Here is a 23,918-nt window from a genome sequence, read left to right on the forward strand (position 1 = left end):
AACGCCAAACAAACGCGCTATTGCCGATGAAAAGAGGTGCGCAAGGAAAAATGAAATAAGACAGAATAATGATCGTGATGAGGTTACTTCCGACTCGAATATGATTAAACAGGCTTTTACCGAAAACTGTTGCGAAAACTGTTCAGTGTGCCAATCCACGTGGGAGCCGAGTGCCAAGCAAGTTTCGTAAATATTATGCCGTGTGTTGTTGACGAGGTAAAAGCCAGTCTCGAGGTACCGATAAGCGCGCGAGAAATAGAACACGCGATCAACGAACTCCCTGCAGGCAAATCACCGGGTCCCGATGGTTCAGGAGCCGCGTTTTATAAGGCATTTGCACCTACGCTTGCTGAAATGTTGAAACATGTATACACTCAGGCATATGAAAATATGTGACTGCCACGCCCTTTCAGAAGTGCACAAATGGGTTTAATACCGAAAAAAGACGATCACAAGGCGCATTTATCGGTTGGTCACTACAGGCCAATTAGCCTTACAAATACCAGTTATAAAGTACTCATAAAGGTATTGGCAAGGAGCTTGAAACAGCCATTACAAATCTTCTCGGTCCGCATCAAACTTGCAGCATAAAAGGCCGCACTATAACAACAAACAGCCACGTAGCGCGAAGCGTTCTAGAGTGTTGCGACGTTTTCGCTAGACGCGTTGCTTTGTTGCAACTCAACCTGGCGAAAGCCTTCGACCGTGTGTCCCACAGTGCTCTTCTTCTTGTTTCGGAATATGTTAGCCTAGGGAAAGTAATCTTAGACGGCGTCAAAATGGCCTACGACCAATGCACGACACAGATTATAATTAGTAAGTCCCTCAGCGAAAAGCTTTCACTGAGATCTTCCTTTATACAAAGGTGTCCACTTAGTCCGTTGCTTTTTGCATCGTACATCCAGCCTTTCTGTGTAGGAGTGATACGCAATGACAACGTCCGAGCATTTCAGCTACAGCTTTCTGAAGTCAAGGTACTTGCATACGCTGACGATATCGCAGTCTTCTGCGAGGATCGTGATAGCGTTCTGGAAGCTGTACGTCGTGTAAAGAAATACTGTGAACAATCTGGACCCCAGATCAATTGGGAAAAGAGCATCGGTATATGGCATGGTCATTGGGAAATTACAGCAGCTCACTTTGCAAACATCCGGTGGTCAACAACGCCAACTAAGTACTTGGGTGTGCCTCTCGAGCACCATAATGATACTGCACAGTACTGATCTGATGAAGCTAATAGAATGAGTGAAAAATCAAAAGGATGGCTAGGCCGAGATTTGTCGATGTTTGGACGCGCTTCTGTGTGCAACCTTTCTTTAGTAGCGAAAGTGTGGTATATTATGCAAGTCTTATTAATGTGTCGTTCAAGTGTGCAAAAATGCATCGTGTTTTTGCCGTTGACATATGGGCTTCTAGTTGGGAGAGAGTAAGCAGAACCAATTTGCTTCGTTCCCCCTGTGGTGGGGGGCTAGGTCTGTCGCATTTGTTTATCAGACAAATTGTGCCGCGTTTTCTTTTTTTTTCTTTATCAGACAAATGATTTTCTGCGCACAGTAATTCAAGTCCGTTTGGGAAAAGCACTGCCGCAATATGTTGTAACGATCAGTGATGTAAAGGGAGGAAGTATTAGGGGATATCTGCGCGAAGTGGTTGATTCACTTCGTATGTTGCGTGCGCGGTTTTCCATGGAATATCTCTGCTCTGTGAGAAGCAAAATATGAACATTTTGTTGACACAATGTTGCCAATACCATTGTACAGGTCTGTAAACTGGGAAGGCCAAGGAGATGATGTACTCAAACGGGTGAAAAAGATGCCAATTAGACCCTCTCAAAAAACATTTTTCTTTAAGCTACACACAAACACGCTATACCGTTAAAACATGGTTAGAAGGAAAAGGAATATATGTGCCATGGACAGTAAACTGCATACTTTGCAATAAAACGGAGACCATCGAACATGTTTTCATCGATTTCTGGGATACAATATTTCATTGGGATGTCTCACAACGTACACTTAAAAAAGAACTACCGATTACACTTCTTGGTATTCGCTATTTGCCAACAGATAACGAAGGAGTTCCGTACGATATGTTCATGCTCCTTGGCCTCCTCAGTCTGTGGAAAACGAGAATGGCCGTGCGACACACGGATGTCGATACCCGACCGGTGAGAATGAATTTCGCCGAAAGTGTCGCATATATTCGGGAAATATATTGTGCCCAGTGTGAGCCTCCCGAGTGGGTGGCTAATCTCGATGATTTGATCAAGCTCAATCGATTTTAATATGTAATGTTACCCAAAGTATGGTTGGCATGTTTTAGGGTTTAAATGTGTGTTTCATTTGTACCGTAAAAAGGCAATAAAGAGAAAAAAGCATCGGAGGTTCAGTGGTAGAATACTCGCCTGCCACGTGAGTGGCCCGGGTTCGATTCCCGACTGACGCAGCTTCCTTTTTCGAAAGGAGCTGTGAGATAAAACAGAATGATCCAAACACTGCATAGAAACCTGCCACAGGGCGTCGGTGGTTCAAATTCTACTCCCGGCCGTGATAGTAATTGGACGCGTGTGGAATGTGCTCCGCCGGAGTGGTATCAGCGGCCCAGTCGGGCCACGGAATAAGGTTTTTTTGCTGATGAAGCCCTGGACTATCAAGTTATTCTGCCCTCGCTGCGAACAGGTGCGTCTGTTGCGAATACTGTTTTTCTTCACGGGGATTTGAAAGCCAGGCCTTACTGTGTAGAAGACTTTCGGGACACGTTGGTTCATCTCGGAGTGCTTCCTGAAGTGATAGCTTTGGGGGCGTTCCAGATGAAGCATGTTTGGGCCGTCACTTTTAAAGGTGCAGAAGCTACGAAGAAGATGGTAGAAATTGGGAAAGGTCTGGTCAAAGCGAAACGGTGCCTTGTGGTTGACCCCGAAAATCAAGAAGTGCGTATCAAGCTCTGCTGGGTGGTACATAATGTACCGGACGAAGATGTGCGCTCGGCTCTCGCACCGTACGGGAAAGCAAGCGATATTTACAAGGAGCGCTGGCGAGTGCACGGAATAGCTGAGAAAGGCTCGTCTATGCGCACGGTTGGTCTAAAGCTCAGCTAGGTGTAACACTAGAAGATCTACCCCATCAGCTGCGGGTTGCAGGAATCATGGTTCTACTAGTTGCGCCGGGACGCCCGCCGCTATGCTTGAGGTGCGATGCCACAGGCCATATCAGGCGCGACTGCCGGGTACCGCGTTGTGCTAAATGTCGGCGATATGGCCACGATGAAAGCGCCTGCGTGCGAACCTACGCAAACGTCGCCGGAGTCAAAGCAAGCGATGAACTGTCGACGGAACATCTAATGGACGAGGCAGATGCGTCTGAGACTACCCCCGAGGCAGACAGCTTGCGAACTATTGGTGCAGCAAACGTGTCAGATTTGAAGAAAAAGGCCGCTGTCATTATTGCGGAAGAGACAGCAAACGTTAAAGAACCCCATGTGGTCGAAATTTCCGGAGTCCTCCACAACGGCGTGCCTCATAATCAGAAAGTGCTTTTGGCACGTGAAACCCCACAAGTTATATTTTTTTTACAGACAGGTAACGCTTCAACTGAGGCTGTAGAGACACTGGCGTTGTGCGCTCCAAGGAGCCAAGACAACGCATCTGGCACGAGTGTCGAGCAAAGCCCTGTGACTACAGACGTCATTATGGCAAGTACCAGCAGCCCTGCACAACAACGACTCCATGAGGACAGCAAAGAAGGGCACAAGACCGACCAGAATGCAACGGATGAGCCGCCTTTGAAAACAACACCTCATTGAAAGACTACGTTTACACCCGCACCGAAAAACCGAAAATACCGGTCGATCCACGGCCTCAGTGGAAACAGCCGGCCCCGCCGGCGCTGTGTTAAGGTGAAGAGCCTTTTTTTCCTCAACCGGACACTAGCAACGGAATTGACCGGAAAAGACAGTGAGTTGACGCCGTCACGTCGAAAGCGAAGTTGTAATCAAAATGGCTGGAACGACTGGGATATGCTATAGAAATGTGAGTGTGATTTGCCGTGTTGTGATAAGGAAGGTACTGCCATACGGTTTGTGTAATTGAAAAAAAAATGGCTGTTACTCTCCAAACGCCTCTTTATGTAGGCACCCTTAACGTGCGGGGCTTGTCGACACGGAGAAAGCAATACCAGCTGAGTCGACTTTTTATGGAAAATGAACTGGACGTAATTGCCATACAGGAAACGAAGAACGAAAGTCAGGAAGGAACAAACCGCATGGTCGAACCTTTTAGGGCGTACTACAATGTATGCGTTGCGCATGCAGTAGGTACAGCCGGTGGTTGTGCGCTGTTCTTGAAGCACTCCACAGGTATATCTGTTGACAGTGTGTACGCGTGTGACACTGGACGACTTATTGTATGTGACATAACGTTACAAGCCCAGAAGTTCCGAATAGTTTCTTTACATGCCCCAAATGCACCAAGTGTGCGCAAATTGTTTTTTGAAAGTATTGAACATTATCTGAATTGTGACATGGCAATTATAATGATGGGGGACTTTAATTGCGTATCTAGAGTAGAAGACAGGAGAAGAGATGCACCGATATGAGATGCGAGTGTGACAGTACTAAATGCGCTGACTGAATAACACCTGTTTGAATGTGCAGGGTGCTTCCTGTCAAATGGCAGGTTGCCTCGGTTTACCCACGACGAAGGGGACAGCCACGCTAAATTAGATCGTATTTATGTTTCGGCAGACTTGGCACCCGTCTGCAATAAGTATGACATTAAAACCGTTTTCTTTAGCGACCATAGTTTGGTTGTGTGTGCGCAGGTCCGATGAAACCGGCCAAATTTAACTTGCAGCTGTGGAAATGCAATGTTAAACTTCTCAATGATGAGGTATATATGAAGGACACAAAAGGAAAAATTGGAGACCTACTGGCAAATGAACCGGAGTGTTATGCGGAGGCATGGGACCATATTAAGGAAAATGCAAAAATCTCAGCCATCGAAAGAGCCGGGGCATTGCGGAGAAAGCAGAACAAAGAAAAAAACTGATCTGCAAAGCTAGCTTGACTTTTGTTTGAATGCAGAAGGTACAGCCTCGGATAACTTTGCCAGCCAAATAAATGAAACTAAAAGCAAACTAGAAATTATTAATACAGAAAGATACAGGGGCGCACTTGTACGAGCGCGTGCGGAAAAACTGTATATGGGTGAAACGCCGACCAAACGTGCTCTATCAGGTGAAAAAAGCTATGCGTCGTGCAAAGAAATGAAAGCGATAATGAACAGAGATGAAGTTGTGCAAGACGAGGAACTGATACGTCGCGCATTCGTTGATTATTATCAGGATTTAGTTAGCCACGAACCACAGATTGTGGAAGGTTTTCAAAGCGATTTCTGGAAACACATGCCAAAACTTGAAGCAGAAGTTAAAACGAATCTCTAAGCATCAATCAGCGTTGCAGAAATTGAGGGGGCAATCAATCAATTGAGTGCAAGGAAATCGCCAGGCCCTAATGGCTTTGGCTCACAATTCTACAAGGCTTTAAAATGGAGATAGCAGTTGTCCTGCATAACGTAATAAAGGAGGCATACAGACCAATGAATTGCCTCCTTCTTTTAGGCAGAGCCCTGTTGTACTTTTTCCAAGAACAGAGGACCCAGCTGCCTTGCTCTCTGTACGAGTGTATCGACCGATAAGTCTAACGAACATGGACTAAAAGATCTTCGCTAAAGTTTTGGGTAGGAGACTTCAAAGGGTTATAACCAGCCTTGTGGGACCGCATCAGACTTGCGGCATAAAAGGAAGGTCCATTGTAACAAACATACACGTGGCTAGAACCGTGCTGGGGTACTGTGATGCGTGCTGCGGGAAGGTCGCGATGTTACAACTGGATTTAGAGAAGGGATTCGACAGAGTTATACATAAAGTCCTTTTCAACATTCTAGAACATTTCAATGTTGGGAAAGTCCTATCAGAAGGTATAGAAATGTGTTACGCAGACATTTCTAGCAGGATTAAAATTAATAAATCATTAACTGCCAGTTTCCAGATAAAGTCCTCTGTTAGGCAAGGAAGCCCCTTGTCTCCTTTACTGTTCGCGCTGTACCTGGAGCCCTTCTGTATGAAAATCATTACATCCAGTGCAATAAAAGATTTTAGGTTGAGTATAAGCGAGGTTAAGCTACTTACCTACGTTGACGACATTGTAGTTTTCTGTTCTGACCAAGAAAGTCTCAGGAATGCCATCAGTGTGGAGAAGAGTTTTTGTAACGTGACCGGAAGTGTTATCAACTGGAGCAAATCTTTGGGCTTTTGGCATGGGGATTGGGGCGATACCCCGGACGTCTTTGAAAGCACTCAGGGGACGGTTTCACCAACGAAATACCTAGGGGTGCCTTTAAATCACTACAAAGAGATTGGTGATTATTGGAGAAATGAAGCGGAGCAGATACAAAAAATCGACGAAATTTGCAGGGAGAGACTTACCAATATTTGCAAGGTCAACAGTATGTGCAAGGTCAACAGTATGTAATCTTTTTTCTTGTAGCGAAGATTTGCCCGAAACTCCAATTTTCTACCACCTATGGTTCATTCAAACTATGGAAAAATGACATCATCATCATTCGCTGCTATAAAACTGTGGAATGGTTTACCCGTCAGCATTAAATCTTCATACTTTCTTGCATTTAGTCATGCCCTTAAGCTGTTTTATATGTGTAACTGAGTTTACGTCAATCATTACATTAGATTTGCCATTTGTATGTATTGACAGTTTTTTATGCACTATAGTCTTGTATACATACAATTTGTTTTCGTTGATTTTATTTTTCTATGTTGTATATTTGCAATTGTGTTTGTTTCATTTAGTTAGCTTGCTCTTTAATACAGCTCTACACCGTTATTATTAAACGAGGGTCCTGTTGCAATCTTTGACTTTGGGACACTCGTCTGTATATTGCATCTTACCTATTCCTTGAATATAAAGAACAGTAACCTGAAACTGAAACTGAATACACGCAAAGTCACTCGAGCGGCCGGTCGCGCGACCATTTTGCGTGCAGTCGCAGGCTTTCATACTCGGAAAAACACTTTTACGTAGCACGTATTCAGCAACAGAAAACTGTATCGGGAGTTTTATAGCGTAGCTGTATATAGGGAGTTTTATAGCGTAGCTGTTTATAGCTATGGTGCCATAGAATTCTATGGCACCAATTCTATGGTGCCATAGAATTTTCGTGCCCGCTCACAAAAACTATTATGAATGGCTCCTGGAGTGTGGTAAGCACTCATTTCCCTGCAAGCAGGCAAAAAGAAAATGCAATGGCTCATAGCACCGCAAGGCAGAGGCTACAAGCACTCAGCAAAGTGAAGCGAACAGTGCTTACATTCTTTCTAATCACGCATACAACACACAGAACAGCATGTCGAAAACTGTCATCATCAATCACTCATATCCCCGTAAGCAAGCAAATAGTACAATAGCTTGTAGCCGCGTAAGCATCATGGCTACTCACTTTGCGTGGGTTAGTTGCGATCACACTAACCCTGTGGCAATCGGTGATTTCAATGTGTATGTGTCGGGACCAAAAAAGGGGGTGGTACACGCGTTTCGTGTTGCAGACATATCGCTTGCTATGCCACGCTGATCCGGCCCAATCGACCACCCAGCAATGTAAGTGCATCAATTTGACATTATCAAAGAATATGCTTGCAGTTGCGAGTATGCCGATCAGTGCATATCACAGCGATCACAAAGCCTTTGTGACTGTCGTTACTAAGTCACGATGAGTGCTGCCAATAAAGTATTTACCACAAGTTTTCTTACCACGATGAATATAGCTTCATTGGTCATCCACCTTGGCAGGATAGGATAGCTTTTATTTTTTCATGTTGCTCTACAATTTTTTCCTTGATACTTTTAATGTAATTCTAATTATTGAGAAGTTTAATCATTTATTAGGACTAATGATCTAATTAGGTGGACCTTAGAATATTGCGAGTATTTCCAAGCGACAGCTGACAACAATAACTTCGTTCTGTAGAGCTGCTTAGCATTTGTACATTGTTAGCCTTTTGCTCAAGTGACACGCCCTGTGTATTTGTATGTATGTATGTATGTATGTATGTATGTATGTATGTATGTATGTATGTATGTATGTATGTATGTATGTATGTATGTATGTATGTATGTATGTATGTATCTATGTATGTATGTATGTATGTATGTATGTATGTGTGTGTGTGTGTGTGTGTATGCATGTATGCATGTATGCATGTATGTATGTTTTTATGCATGCATGTATGCATGTATGCATGTATGCATGCATGTATGTATGTATAATGAACAAGACGAAGGATTAAACAGTAAACATAACATGAAACATACATAATACAAACATTAAACATAACATTAAAAAAAGGCGAATGTTATGGCATATATATGTTTACTGGTGTCTCAGGCCATCGTCGCCGGCTAAATCGGCAGTACCATCTGCCAAAACCTTTGCCTTCTTTTCCTTTTCGAACGTGATATATATATATAATATATATATATATATATATATATATATATATATATATATATATATATATATATATATATATATATATATATATGTGTGTGTGTGTGTATAAAAACGCACGCTCAACACGGCTGAAGTAGGCAAACAATGCTATTCGCCCTAAAAACACTGACAGGGCCATCGTTGTCTCGACCGTTTATTTTCTTTATTCATATACCCTAAAGGCCCATTCGGGCATTACATAGGGGGGGGGGAGCCAGTTACAATTACAAAACGTGTAGAAAAAGAACATTGGTAAGATACAGTGACAGTGGCATAATTATATACAGAATACCCAAGTAGGCACTCAATACAGAAATAATCACACATTTAGGAAAACCTTCAACTTGTTAACAAAAACATCATTGTTAATGGCAGATACAATGTCCCTCGGTAGTCTATTCCAATGATATATTGCGAAAAGTAATGGTGAATGACGGTACAGATTAGTGCGAGCAAAAAGGGGTTGCACTTTAAATGGGTGATCAAAACGCTGAAACATAGTATGAGCTGCATTGATGTAAGATTCGCGGAACGCGGATCTACTGTGATAAAGCGCGTGAAAATGTGATAGCAAAGTTATTAGTCGGCGGTTTTGAAGAGAGGGCAATGAAAGTGATTCCTTGATGTCCGTAACACTGTAGTTTCGCGAGTATTTTTTTGTGATATATCTTGCTGCTTTATTTTGTAATGCTTCGAGTTGATCGATCAGATAGGTCTGATGCGGATTCCAAATAATTGATGCGTACTCTACCTTTGAACAAACAAGCGTAGTGTATGCTAATAACTTTGTAGCAGTGTTCGCCAAGTATAAGTTGCGTTTAATGAAGCCGAGTGTTTTGGATTTCTTACTGGTTATGGTATTAATGTGCTCGTTCTAAGATAAATCAGAGGATAAGTGAACTCCGAGATATTTAATGTGGATACTTTCTCAACAGGGATTCCCTCAATCGTGTAGGGCGTGTTTTGCGCTAAGAATACACAATTAATTGTTTTAGAATGATCCGTCTTACAGCCGAAGAGTATTTTGTATCAAAATACATTTTGCGTCATTAGAATGGCTCCCAGCCGAAGGAAAGGCGTGCTGCTGAGAACGAGCGCTCGGTGTTGCGGTGACCTATATTAGACTACCTGTTGCACAGTCACACAGACTGCGGCGCAATCTGTGGGCATCGGCGTCGGTGGTTCAGTGGTAGGATACTCGCCTGCCACGCGGGTGGCCCGGGTTCGATTTCGGGCCGACGCAGCTTCCTTTTTTTGAAAGGCGCTGTGAGATAAAACGGAATGATCCAAACACTGCATAGGAACCTGCCACAGGGCGTCGGTGGTTCAGTGGTAGAATACTCGCCTGCCACGCGGGTGGCCCGGGTTCGATTCCCGGCCGGCGCAGCTTCCTTTTTTGAAAGGCGCTGTGAGATAAAGCAGAATGATCCAAACACTGTATAGGAACCTGCCAGAGGGCGTCGGTGGTTCATTCTGCATCCGGCAGCCGAGCTGTTCGGATCGTAGGGTGATGGCCTCTTCCGGGGCAGCGACAGCGGCCACGTTTGGTCGCGGAAACAGGATTACGGAAGATGATAAGGAATATCCGTTCATTTTGCCTCAACTGCCTAAAAGACGAGTTGTGATTAACACCGTGTTTTTGCACGGTGATGTGCGTGCGAGACCATACAAGGTCGAAGATTTCAGGGACGCCCTACTGCCGACGGGCCTCTTACCGGACGTGGTATGCATAAGGGCGTACCAGATAAACCACGTGTGGGCGGTGACCCTGAATGATGCGACTGTGATGAAAAGACTAGTTTCCCTAAATGACCTGCAAGCCCTTTAGGGAAACTTGTCCTAGGACCTAGGAAACTAGCCTAGGACCTTAAAGTTTTAAATTGGTCCACTCCATATTTAACTTGTCCCACCCCCAATTTTCAAGTTGGCCCACCCCTAAATTTAAGTTATCCCACACGCAACTTGGCCTATTCTAAATATAAGTTGACTAACCACTAAATTCCTGTTGCTACCGCTATATTTAAAGTTGGCCCAACCCTAAATTTCACTTGGCTTCCCCAAATTCCAAGTTGTCCAAACCTACATTTAAGTTAGCCCAAGCTCAAATTTCAAGTTGGTCCACACCCATGTTTCTGTTGGCTCAACCCTAAGTTTCAAGTTGGCCACGCAAAGTCTAAGTTGGTCCACCTCAAAATTTTATGTCCCAAAATTTCAGTTGGGGCATTCCGAAATTTTAAGTTGGCCCATCCCAAATTTAATTTCGCACACTCCCAAACTTCTAGTTGGCCCAGTCCCAAATTTCAAGTTCGCCTAGCTCTAAATTTCTACTTGGCCTAATTCTAAACTAATGCTGCCGAACCCCCAAATTTCGGTTGGCTTAGCCTTAATGTCCAATTAGCCCAGCCCCAAACTTCAGTTGGTATACCCCCGAATTCCCAGTTGACCCACCCCTATATATAGGTTAGCCCATGCCCAAATTTCAAATTTGTCCACCCACAAATTTCTGTTCGCCAACCCTCAAACTTAAGTTGGCCAATGCCCAAATTTCAAGTTGGTCCACCTACAAAATTCTGTTGGCCCACCCCCAAACTTAAGTTTGGCCTATGACCAAATTTCAGTTGGCCCACCACTAAATTTTGAGTTAGCCCAGCCCCAAATTTCAGGTGGCCCATGCCTATATTTAAGTTGGCCCAGTCCCAAATTTCTAGTTGCCCCACTTCGAAATTTCTGTTGCCCCACCACTAAATTTCCACTTGACCCAGCCCCAAATTTCAGTTGGCCTACCCCAAATTTCAAGTTGGCCCACCCCTAAATTTAAATTAGCCCACGCCCAAATTTTCTTTGGCCCAGGCTTAATTTTCAAGTTCGCCCACCCCCGCACTTCAGCTTGGCCCACGCCCAAATTTCAAGCTGCCCCACCACCATATTTCAGTTTACCCACCCCAAACTTCAATTGGCCAAACACCAAATTTCAAGTGGGCCCATCCCCAAATTTTAGATGACCTATGCCTAAATTATAAGTTCGCCCACCCCCGTACTTCAGCATGGCCCAGGCCCAAATTTCAATGGTACCCCAAATTTAAGTAGGCCCACACCCAAATTTCAAGTTGCCCCACCAACATATTTTAGTTTGCCCACCCCAAACTTCAAGCTGGCCAAACACCAAATTACAAGTTGAGCCATCCCCAAATTTCAGATGGCCCATGCCCAAATTACAAGTTTGCCCACCACCATACTTCAGCATGGCCCACGCCCAAGTGTCAATGGTACCCCAAATTTATGTAGGCCCACACCCGACTTTCAAGTTGCCCCACCAACATATTTCAGTTTGCCCACCCCAAACCTTCATGTTGGCCAAACACCAAATTTCAAGTTGGCCCATCCCCAAATTTCATATGGCCAGTGCCCAAATATCAAGTTTGCCGACCGCTAAATTTAATTTGGCCCACACTTGAATTTCAAGTTGGCCCATGCCCAAATTTCAGCTGGGCAACCGCTGAATTTTAAGCTAGTGCGGTGCCATATTTACGTTGACCTCCAAAATTTTAGTCCGGCAACAAACATAAGTTGGCCCACCACTAAAATTCAAGTTGGCTCAACTTCAAATTTACCTAGGCCCACTCCCGGATTTCAGGTTGGCCCACTCCCAAAGTTGAGTTGATGCACCCCGAAATTTCAAGTTGTCCCTTGTCTAAATTTCAAATGGGCCCATAGCCAAATATCGAGTTGGCCCACCCCCACATTTTAAGTTGGTCAACCCACAAATTTCAAGTTGGCCCACACCAAAATTTCAATTGACCACCTTCAAATTTCAAGTTTACCCAAGCCCAATTGTCAAATTGCCCCACCTTAAAATTATAATTGGCCCACGCCATAATTACGTTGCTCCGAAATTTCAACTGGCCCAGTCCTAAACTTCAAGTTGGCCCATCCCAAAATTTCAGTTGACCTACCCTTAAATTATAAGTTGGTCCACCCACAAATTTCAGTTGGCCCACCCCTACTATAGCCTTTCCCGTGCATACTCTATGGAGTCGAATGGCTACATATACCTATGAATATGTATAAATCTGGTCAAAGGGGTATTTTATTTATATATTTATTTATAATTTATTTAGTACATACTGCAGACCACATTGTGGTCCTTGCAGGATGGGCAGACATTGAGTACAAGGCATATACAATATACGTTCGTATGCATTCACAAAATATATGACTTTACAGGGATATATTGCTCACAGAAACACTTAGCGGAAAGATCAAAACACAATACCTAAATCAATCCATGGTGCAAACAGAACGATGTAAAAAAAGGCAAGTGAATTGCACATCAAAGGCAAGGGAGTTTGAGAGTCGAGGACTTGCAATCCTCATTCAACAGCAAGGAGGACACATTCTATGCAAAAACAAAAAATACTATAATAACTTACATAAAACACAGTCAGAATGTTCTAAGGGGCGGGCAGCGAATTCGATTAAGAAATAGTCCGGGGAAAGAAGGAGGACGTCTATCTGTCTGTCCTAGCATAGATAGGTGTCAGTGTATCCGGACGATGGTATCGTGTATACCTTGTGGAGAGATGACTTACATATAGCGAAGGGTCAAGAGCCGATTTGTGATTAATTAGATTATGTAAGAAATCTAGCCTGTGTTTCTATCTTCTCTGTTCAAGCGAAGGAATGTCGTTAACCAACATCGACTCTGACGGCGAATCTGAACTTTTGAACTTGGAATAAATAAAACGAACAGATTTTCTCTGTATTCTCTCAAGTTTGCTAACATCGACTTTATTATAGGAATCCCATGCAACGCAAGCATATTCAAGTTTTCGCCGGATATAGGTTAGGTAAGTGCGTAGCTTAACATTTAAGGGTGCATTTCTTAGATTGTGTCGTAGATAGGTTAGCTTCCGAAAGGCAGAAGAACATGTGTTGTCCATGTGAAGCTTCCAAGAAAATTTATTAGTGAACGTTACGCCAAGGTACTTCTAACTCTCAACTTACTTTAGTGGAACAGATCCCATTTCATAAGCGTACTCCAGGGGATTCTTTTTCTGCGTTTTTCGAAAAGGGACAGTTTTATCTATGTTTGCAGCCATGCCATGCCATGCCTTGCAGCCATGCCATTCTTCGCACCACAAAAATACATTTTTCAAGCTACGGATAAGTTCCTTCTGATCATCCATGGACTTAATAGTACGAAATACAAAGAAGTCATCTGCAAACAGCCTTATTTGTGTTCCTGGTTTGACGACGGTAACAATGTCATCAATATATAAAAGAAAGAGCAATGGACCCAGGACACTGCCCTGGGGAACACCTGAAGTGACTGGTATATATCGCAAGTTGTGATCGTCAACTGAAACATACTGTTGGCGATTATCCAGATAGTCTGTAATCCAAGTAATTATGATGTCTGGAAGGTTAATGTTCCTTAATTTTAAAATTAGCTTTTTGTGAATTACCCTATCGAATGCTTTACTGAAGTCCAAAAACACTGCATCAATTTAACCGTTGGCATCCAAAGCTTTGGCAATTGAATCAATTATTGTCACTAATTGTGTGGTAGTGGAACGACCTTTTCTGAAGCCATGTTGAGCACATGTTAGTATGGAGTGTCCATCTAAGAATTCATTAATGCGCGTTGCGATTATGTGCTCGAAAAGTTTGCAGCAAGATTACGTTAATGATATGGGGCGGTAATTCTCGGGCAATGATCGATCGCCTTTTCTAAAGACCGGAACAACTCCAACCATCTTCCAATCTTCAGGCACTTTCGCGCATAACAAAGATGCTCTGAATAATAACACTAAGAACTAGGCAACAGTTTCAGCGTATCGCCTAAGAAACACATTCGGGAGGTTGTAAGGGCCAGGGGTTGTTTTTTTTAATTGAGTAACATAGACGCAATGCCATGGTAAGATATCAAGTTTGCCTCATGCTCTTCAAACACTGCATAACTCAATGATGGGCTTGATTGTGCACGGGAGAATATGCTATGAAAATAAGCGTTAAAATGTTGTGCGATGGCATTGAAGTTGTTAAGAAAGGTTCCATTAACCGCAATTTCCGTAATACTCTTCTTGCTATTGCCAAGGTATCCCCAAAACTTATCCGGTGTGTTTTTTATAAAGTTGGACAATGTTGTGGAAAGATAAAAATTTTTGGAATCGCGCACGACGCATGACAGCTTTTTTTTTGAGGGGGGGGGGGTGTTGCGTGATAACGACCATGCGTGGATGCTTCTTTTTTGTTCATTTGACTTTGCGCTTTAGTTGTACTATTCCACACGTCATCCAAGGCGTACTTTTATTGACTTTCTTAGTTTTAGCGGGTATGAATGTATCTATGCAATGCCTCCGCATTGTAGTAAACGCGGTCCAAACTGTAGACACATCACTACCACTATATGCAAAGTGCGTAAGACAAGTTTCCATGTAGTCAACTATGCTGGCGTCATCCGCTCTGGTGTAATCTTTACAAGATTTGGTATTGGCAGTTTTAGGAACGGTAGTTTTGACAATGGGCAAGAAAGGTACAATAAGGTAATGGTCAGATAAGCCATCTTCGATTGACACGGTGTGCTCGGAAAAGGTTCGGTTTAAAAAAATAACATCCAATATGGAACGTGATGACCCTTGCGCACGCGTTGGTTCACTAACCACTTGAATAAGATCATGTGTTAGCATAATGTCAAAAATAATCTTAGCATTTGCAACAGCCTTATTGTTTGCCTTATTGCATCAGCCTTATTTATGAATTTTATTATTCGAAAACTAGAAAAAGAGGCTATAGAAGTGCTCAAAACACATCATTGACAAACCTGACAGTTGTCAGTGATGGACGCAACAATATTTGCTACCACCCAAAAAATTTACATGACGAGTGTGAAAAGTCAGGCTTTGCGCTCACAAAAGCCACACACCCTATCAGATATTAAGCAGAAGTTGGCAGCACAGCTTTCATATTGTTGCCTTTCATAGCAGCACATTCCCATTACAACTATGCATTAAAACTGCTCGATGCCCTTTGGATGACACATCACAGCAGCGCGTTACAAATAGGCAAGCACCCGCCATCCTCTGCTATCATTGTAGTCTCGGGCCAATCGGCCGGAACAGCGCGTTCCAATGCTTACCCGCATGAGCTGGGCCGGCGCAGATAGACATTTATGTTCGTAAGACTGCTACCCCTATCGTAGAAATTGCTTTTATGTCAGCAGTTTCAGTGGTTGTTGAGGTATTGTGAATCGACTTACGCTCACTATGGGCAAGCATTGAAGTTCACACCTGTGCTGCCATCATACATACACTTCTTTTCTCGACTACAGCGCTCGCCTCTACCGCGGCGGGCATCATAAACTTGCTGATCTTCGCAACCATTTTAGCTGTGTGAATTTGCGTACGCCAAAATTTTTTTGTAAGTTCGCTTAGTGAATTCCTGCCCTGGTTTTTCCATGTTGTAGCTATTCAAAACTATCTTCGACTGGCTACTGTGATAATGAACATCGTCCAAAACTGATTCAGCATCCGTTATCGAGCTATTCAATTCTGCTGATTCACTCTCTGTTACACTATTGTTTCCTTGTGTGGAAATAACTTCGAAAAAAATCTTGGATTACTGCCAAAGCTAAAGGCCTATATGGTTAAAAGCCTATATGGTTAATTTGTAATTTACTCTAACTTGATTCTTTGTGTGCGTGGGGGCGGTACATGCAACAATCATGGTTTTCAGGAGCGGCGAGATGAAGGTCTAAAAATTGCACCTTGTCAAAAGTAGAAAGCTCATGCGTAAACTTGAGCCTTTGTCCAAGCACTTTAATAGTATCTAATACGTCCTCAACACACTCCGTGTAGGCACAGTCCTGTTGGGTGTTTCTTCCTACTTTAGGCAAGCTGCAATTTTTAGACCACCTCACCATTCATGAAAACCATGTTTGTTGGATTTACCGTACCCGTGCACAGAAAGAATTCTTGCTATTTAATTCTGCCCATTCGAAAACCGCAAAACGAGCTATTGCCATTACTAGCTTACAGTTGGCTCTAACTAGGTCTTGTCCCCACGCTCTTCAGGAAAGCTTTAATTTGCAAGTGTCTAGACTTGGCTCTGCGGGCTTCCCTGCTTCTTTGTTAGTTTCAGTGAGCGAAGCCTTGTTGAAAAAACTTCGGCGTGGGCCTACCAATGCTTCGGAAGAATGCCAAAACAAAACCGAAAACGCTTCATGTTTTCATTCCGTATATACTCAGATTTGCTCATTCGTTAAAGAATGTTGCTTCTAGTTGCGATGTACCGGTAGTGTTTTCGGCTCCTCAGAAACTTTCTCGCATTTGTGCGCTCCTGTCTTCCATAAAAAGGGCCGAGTGCATAAAGAACCACGTGAAGTGCTTTTTGGCAAAGTGTTGCGTTGGCGTTGTGTATAAGATTCCTTTACACTACGGCACTCTGCGCATTGACCAAACTGGGCGTTGTATAAATGATCGCCTGTGAGAGCGTCTTCTATCAATCAAGAGCTAGGCAGACTCGCGTTTGTCGCATCACTGCAAAGTGTGCACGTGTGAAACTTTGCGGGAAAACACATACATACCATGGAGAAGTAAGGATACGGTGGCACGTGAAGTAGCGGATGCGCTGTATATCAGAAAGTTTGGTGACTAGCGTATCAGCGTTCCGTTGTCTCTTCACGAGAATGCGTTTAGTTTCCTAGCTGATAGGATATGGGTAGGTTTGTTTTTTATCCCGTGTGAACTCACCTGTTTATGTTCCTGTTCGCACCCCTGTGGGTATATAAGTGCAGCATCGGCAAAAATAAAAATCAGTAGCGAGTGGGCGCCGGTCCGTGCCTGTTCTATTGTCCAAAATTAAAAGCCATGTACCAACTAGCCCGACACCAGACGTTACTGCAAATATAACGAGTCGGCGCATACGTAGTTATCTGTACTAGGTAACTGGAGATGCGCCTGTCATCGGTTCTGTTCGCTAAGAAATTACGCAAAGAAACTACAGTGGTACCTAAACATCATGACTGCTACAAATACACGTTGTCAAGAGTGCCATTGCTTTAATAAACTATGTTAACTTATTTCACTCTTGATGCTATTTTAACGCCAATAATGTTCCTTGACACCTTCATCCTTTTCCGCCCTCAGACTTTCTTCGTTAACGGCATGTAACCTCACGCATCCATGTTGACTCATGCGATCTATGAGACGCACGTGCTCACGCGCAGTAGCTTTGTGGCATCCTAAACTTGGTCACTAATAGCTTCTGCTATCGCACGAGTGCCGTTGAGATCTCGGAAGCCACGCTTGGTCTACAGGTTTAGTTGCTGTAGTCGATAGATGGGGGCGCTGTGCCATGTTTCCTCCTAGGGTGCCTTGATGTCCTCCTCACCCGCAGCGGGCGAGGATGACAATGAGGCACTGTATTTTTCCCTGCCATGAACAAGAAGCGCCGAAAAATTCTCTAAAATTTAGCGTCCGAAAATCAGGTGTTGTGGTATTCAATCAAAGCAGTCAACAGTGTCAATACAGGACCAGGAAATACCTCGGGTAAAAGAATATAAATGCCTTGGTATATGAATAAACGAATACAATAGATATATTGGAAACACAAGAAAGAAATAACGTCAAAGGGAAAGGGAAGTGCGGCCACAGCGAAACACAGAGCGCTATGGGGGTACAATAGGCATAATGTGCTCCCAGGTATGTCGAAAAGCGTAATGGTCCCAGCACTTACATTTGAAAATGCCGTTGTCTGCTGGAATGAAATCAAGGGTGCAATTAGGACTCGATGGCATTCAAAGATCAGTGGGACAATTCGCATTGCGCGCTCACGGGAAAACTACAAATGAAGCTGTGGAGGGTGATGTGGGCTGGACTAGTTTTGAAGTGAAGGAAGTTCAAAGCAAAAGTAATTGTGAAGAATGGCTGAGAAATATGGAACAAATTAAATGAGCTGGGAGAGTGTTCAGGTATTTGTACAGGAATAACATTGATTCATAGTGGAGGAAAAGAACTAGGAAGCTTACCAGTAAGTATGCGGCCTCTAGGGTGAGCAACACAGCAACAAAGAACGTCAAGCGGAAACTCAAAGAGGCTGAGATAATGTCGTGGGTGGCGGCAATGAAAAAAAAAACCTGCTATGAATAACTACTTAACAGGAAAAACGAAATCAGTAAAGCAACAAGTCATAATTCAAAAAGATGCTAATTACTTTTAGAAGCGAGATAAGCATGCCTTAGAACAAGCACTTGTTAAGCGAGATGCAAAAAAGAAGCATGTGCTTGCTGCGGTAAAGCTTGGGAAACGATGGAGCATGTTTTTTAAGGATGCGAAGATATCAGCCCAGCGGTCAATTTAGGCACCTCTGGCCCCCTGGAGCCCCTGGGTTCAGTAAGAGAAGGGGGAAGAGAGAGAGAGAAAAAACAGGGATGGGAAAGGCAGGGAGGCCAACCAGAACGGCATCCGGTTTGCTACCCTACACTGGGGGTGGGGGAAAGGGGAATAGAAAGAGGAAGAAAGGGAGAGAGTAAGCACTGAGTACATGTAGGAAGGATACCATACACATGTACACTATAAACGGTCTCTTAAACCGCTGCACTTCAAGTGCTGCACAAGTGCACGAATCGCTTTTCGAGCCAGTGACGGGTGTGGCCATGGTCCGAGTATGTTTGACCTGTTGAACGGTCTCGAGTCCAGTCGGTGTAAAGTTGCCCGCAGAGAGAGGCGTTGGACATCGTAGCGAGGGCAGGTACACAATAGGTGTTCGATGGTTTCCTCGCACCCACAGGAGTCGCACATCGGGCTCTCGGCCATTCCCATACGCTAGGAGTAGGCATTCGTAAACGCCCCTCCCAGCCACAAGTGACACAGCAAGGTTGATTCGCCGCGGGAAAGGCTAGATGGTAGTTGTAGCCGTAGCGTGGGGTCCAGTTTGCGTAATCTGCAATTGAAGGCACTTGAAATCCAGAGATCTTGTGACTTCTTGCGTGCAAGTACGCGCGAAGTTCCCTGGCAGCGTCCGACCTCGCCAAAGGTGTTGAACGCGTCTTGGTGTCTTCGTAGGCATACCGGGCAGCCTTGTCAGCTAGGTTGTTGCCGACGATGACACAGTGAGCAGAGATCCATTGAAATAGAATGTGGTGTCTTCTTTCCAGAGCATGGTGGTGCACTTCCCTGATGTCAGATATCATCTGCTCGTAAGTTCTGTGATGTAACGCAGATTTTATACTGTGAAGAGCTGCCTTAGAATCACAAAATACAACGCACTTCTCTGTTGGCTGTTCGGTGATGTATGTCATAGCGGCATGGAGAGCTGCAAGTTCTGCCGACGTAGATGTAGTCATGAGTGACAATTTGAATCTAACTGTAACCTGCCTAGCTGGAACGACGAACGCGGCAGTTTAGCTAGGAGGTGAGGTCGAACTATCGGTATATATATGAATCTGGTCATGATACATCTGGTGCAGTAATAGGAGCGTAAGTTGCTTCAGAGCCGGCGCTGGATGATTGGACTTTTTTGTAATTCCAGGAATAGCAAAATTCACTTGAGGCTGTCGCAGGCACCACAGGTAACTTAGTAACCTTAGTAACTTGCGATTCGCTGATGATATTGCCTTGCTTAGTAACTCAGGGGACCAATTGCAATGCATGCTCAGTGACCTGGAGAGGCAAAGCCGAAGAGTGGGTCTAAAAATTAATCTGCAGAAAACTAAAGTAATGCTTAACAGTCTCGGGAGAGAACAGCAATTTACAATAGGCAGCGAGGCACTGGAAGTCGTAAGGGAATACATCTACTTAGGGCAGGTAGTGATGGCGGATCCGGATCATGAGACGGAAATAATCAGAAGAATAAGAATGGGCTGGGGCGCGTTTGGCAGGCATTCCCAAATCATGAACAGCAGTTTGCCATTATCCCTCAAGAGAAAAGTATATAATAGCTGTGTCTTACCAGTACTCACCTAGGCGGCAGAAACCTGGAGGCTTACGAAAAGGGTTCTACTCAAATTGAGGACGACACAACGAGCTATGGAACGAAGAATGATAGGTGTAACGTTAAGGGATAAGAAAAGAGCAGATTGGGTGAAGGAACAAACGCGAGTTAATGACATCTTAGTTGAAATCAAGAAAAAGAAATGGGCATGGGCAGGACATGTAATGAGAAGGGAAGATAACCGATGGTCATTAAGGGTTACGGACTGGATCCCATGGGAAGGGAAGCTAGCAGGGGGCGGCAGAAAGTTAGGTGGGCGGATGAGATTAAGAAGTTTGCAGGCACGGCATGGCCACAATTAGTACATGACCGGGGTTGTTGGAGAAGCATGGGAGAGGCCTTTGCCCTGCAGTGGGCGCAACCAGGCTGATGATGATGATGATGATGATGATGATGATGATGATGATGATGATGATGATGCACTCTTGAGCGCTAATCACTCGTGAAAAGGTCGGTTAAGGTCTCTCGGCTGGTAGGGAGGCCAAATGATGGTCGGGGATCCTTGACAGATGGCGAATGTGCGCTCTGAGAGAGTCGACAGCTACATGTGTTTGGCTTATATGGTCTCCCGCGATGGCAATTTTGCTGTTGTTGAGGGGCACCGAGGCAGCCCTAAACACGTGTGTAGGGCTTGACCTTGTATGCTTTCCAAGGCGCGAAAGTTCGTCTTGCACGCATTTGACAACACTGGTAGACTGCAACGTAGGAGTCCGAGAAACAAAACCCTTTACAGCTGCATCATAGAATGAACTGGTGTACCCCAGTTTTTCCCGCAGAGAAATTTGAAGACCTGATCAATTGCGACTAACTTCTTCAGATAGACGCAGTGAGGGCTCCACAAGAGGAGGTTGCGGTCAATAGTGACGCCCTGAAAGCGATGCGTCTTAACATAGGAAACAGGTCGACCATTGATGTAAACAGGATACAATGACATTTGTTTGCGCGTGAAACCAAGTAATCCGCACTTTTCAGCAGACACACTAAGGCCTTGTTTTAAATAAGACGCCGTCAGGGTTGCCGCCAGCTGAAGCCGGGCTCTTAGCTGAGGGCGAGTCACCGCAGAGGTCCAGATGCAAGTGTCGTCGGCGTATATTGAGACATGAACTGTCTGTTGTAGGTACTCCGCTAGTCCTACCAGGACGAGGTTGAACAAAATAGGGCTCAACACTTCACCCTGCGGCACACCACGGCAGGTGTAATGTTATGAAGTTGGGCCGTCTTCGGGCTGTAAGAAAAAGCGCCTCTCAGTCAAATAGTCCAGAATCCATTGATGTATCCGGCCACCGACTCCTAAAGCCTCAAGTGAGTTCAGTATGGCCTCATGAAAGACGTTGTCATATGCTCCATTTATATCTAGAAAAAGTGCTGCAGATAGGCGCTTGAGGCTTTTTGATTTTGAACCCAGGTTACCATGTCAATGACGTTGTCGATGGACGAACGACATCGACGAAAGCCTGTCATTAATCGTTCTGGGTACCATTCCAAGCGAACAAGAATAAATCTTTCCATCACTTTGCCGACGCAGCTCGAAAGCGCAATCGGACGATATGATGAGACCTCAAGCGGAGACTTTCCAGGTTTCAGAATGGAGATCAAGGGGCTCGATTTTCATTGTTTAGGAACGGCGCCGTTCTGTCAAGACTCACTGTAGTAGTTGAGCAGCTCATCACGTGCGTCACGTCCAAGGTGGCATAGGGCAGCATACGTGATGCCATCAGGTCCTGGTGACGAAGAACGCCTGCAGGTCGCCAACGCAGCATCGAGCTCTTCGAGCGAAAATAGCACTAGCAGGAAATCGATGCTCTTTTGGACCTCTCATCTGACTCTGATGACGATTCCGAGGCGGATGATTGGGAGCAACTACTCACCGACCTTGACACTTCAAGCAGCTCAGAAGAAGAGAGTGATGACCGTGAGCCTGTGTGTGCTAACGGCGCTTCAACAAGCTCTGCTGCAAGGGCACCCTCGAAAACATCTGCCGCGAGAACGGACAGCACAGTGTGGATCGCCGACAAAGACAACGACTATGCAGGAAAGCCTCCTGATTTTCTTGGTGAGCATAGGGTCAACGTGCACGGCACACTTCCGACTGACTACTTCCTCGCCGAATTTCCAGACTCATTGCTGGAGCACATTGTTTTTGAAACAAATTTGTATGCAGTGCAAAAAGGCAAAGATAACCTACGGTTCACTTTGCTAGAGCTAAATGTCTTTCTTAGCATGTGCTTGGTAATGACTTACATAAGATACCCAAGAATCAGGAATTACTGGTCCACAGAATCCAGCCTTAGAATGGACATTGTCGCCGGTTCAATGCCTGTAAACCGTTTTGAGGAGATTCGAAGATTCCTGCACTTCAAAGATAGGACCGACACTCTAAGCTACCAGAATGACCGCGTGGCTAGGATGAGGGCAGTCATTGATGCACTCAACGAAGCACTTTGCTCGGCAGTTGATTCTGAGGAATACCAGTCCGTGTACGAGATGGTGATTCCATTCAAGGGGCGCTCCTCCATAAAGCAATATCTCCCAAGTAAGCCGAAGCGCTGGGGCTTCAAGGTGTGGGTGAGAGCAGGAGTGTCTGGCTACATTTATCGCTTTGAGGTATACCAAGGGGCAACTGGTGAGCAAGCCAAACTTTCAAGCGGATTTGGTATGGCTGGAGACGTCACCAGGTTGTCCGAGGGACTTGAAGGGAAAAATCATAAACTTTATGCCGATAACTTCTTCACATCTATGACCCTCGTCCAAAAACTCAGAGAGGATGGAATAATGTTTGCTGGGACATGTCGTGCAAACCGTCTGCAAGGAGCGGATAAAAAGCTATAGCCCTTGAAGGAGCTCAAAGCAGACGGAAGGGGAAGCACATCAATTTGCACTTCAGCAGACAACATCACAGTGACAAGGTGGCTGGACAACTCGCTTGTTCCCGTTGTTTCCAGCTATGCAGGACGGCAGTCCGAAGGCACTACCAGAAGGTACAACAAAAAAGAGAGCAAAGTTATGGATGTCACCAGGCCGTACTCCGTGTAAGTTTACAACAAACACATGAGAGGTGTCGACCTCATGGATTTCTTCATTAAAAGGTGCAGAAATGACGTCCGGAACAAAAGGCGCTACTTGAGAATGTTCTTCCACCTACTAAATGCAGCAGTTGTGAGCGCCTGGATTGTGTGGCCGGGGGACAAAGGTGCGGAGCATTATATGGATCAACTTGAGTTCCACAGTCGCGTTGCCAAGGCGCTCATATTTCGCGGCGAAGCAGCACAGAGCTCGAAGCGATGAGGCCGGCCATCCAACGATTCTTCGACAGCGCCTATAAGAAAGAGAGTGATCCCCCATGTGTCTCTGCAAAAGAGGTTGGACG

General features: G+C 44.7%; 3 non-coding genes across 3 annotated transcripts; all 3 read left to right on the plus strand.

Annotated features, from left to right (window-relative positions):
- The first annotated feature begins 2,374 nt into the window (after positions 1-2,374).
- Positions 2,375-2,445, plus strand: TRNAG-GCC (transfer RNA glycine (anticodon GCC)). Its single transcript has one exon. It is a non-coding gene; the product is annotated as a tRNA-Gly (tRNA).
- Positions 2,446-9,732: 7,287 nt separating this feature from the next.
- On the plus strand, positions 9,733-9,803 carry TRNAG-GCC (transfer RNA glycine (anticodon GCC)). The gene has a single exon. It is a non-coding gene; the product is annotated as a tRNA-Gly (tRNA).
- A 72-nt stretch (positions 9,804-9,875) lies between these two features.
- On the plus strand, positions 9,876-9,946 carry TRNAG-GCC (transfer RNA glycine (anticodon GCC)). Its single transcript has one exon. It is a non-coding gene; the product is annotated as a tRNA-Gly (tRNA).
- Positions 9,947-23,918: the final 13,972 nt, after the last annotated feature.

Source organism: Dermacentor albipictus, chromosome 3 (genome assembly GCF_038994185.2).
Source record: "Dermacentor albipictus isolate Rhodes 1998 colony chromosome 3, USDA_Dalb.pri_finalv2, whole genome shotgun sequence".
NCBI lineage: Eukaryota > Metazoa > Arthropoda > Arachnida > Ixodida > Ixodidae > Dermacentor > Dermacentor albipictus.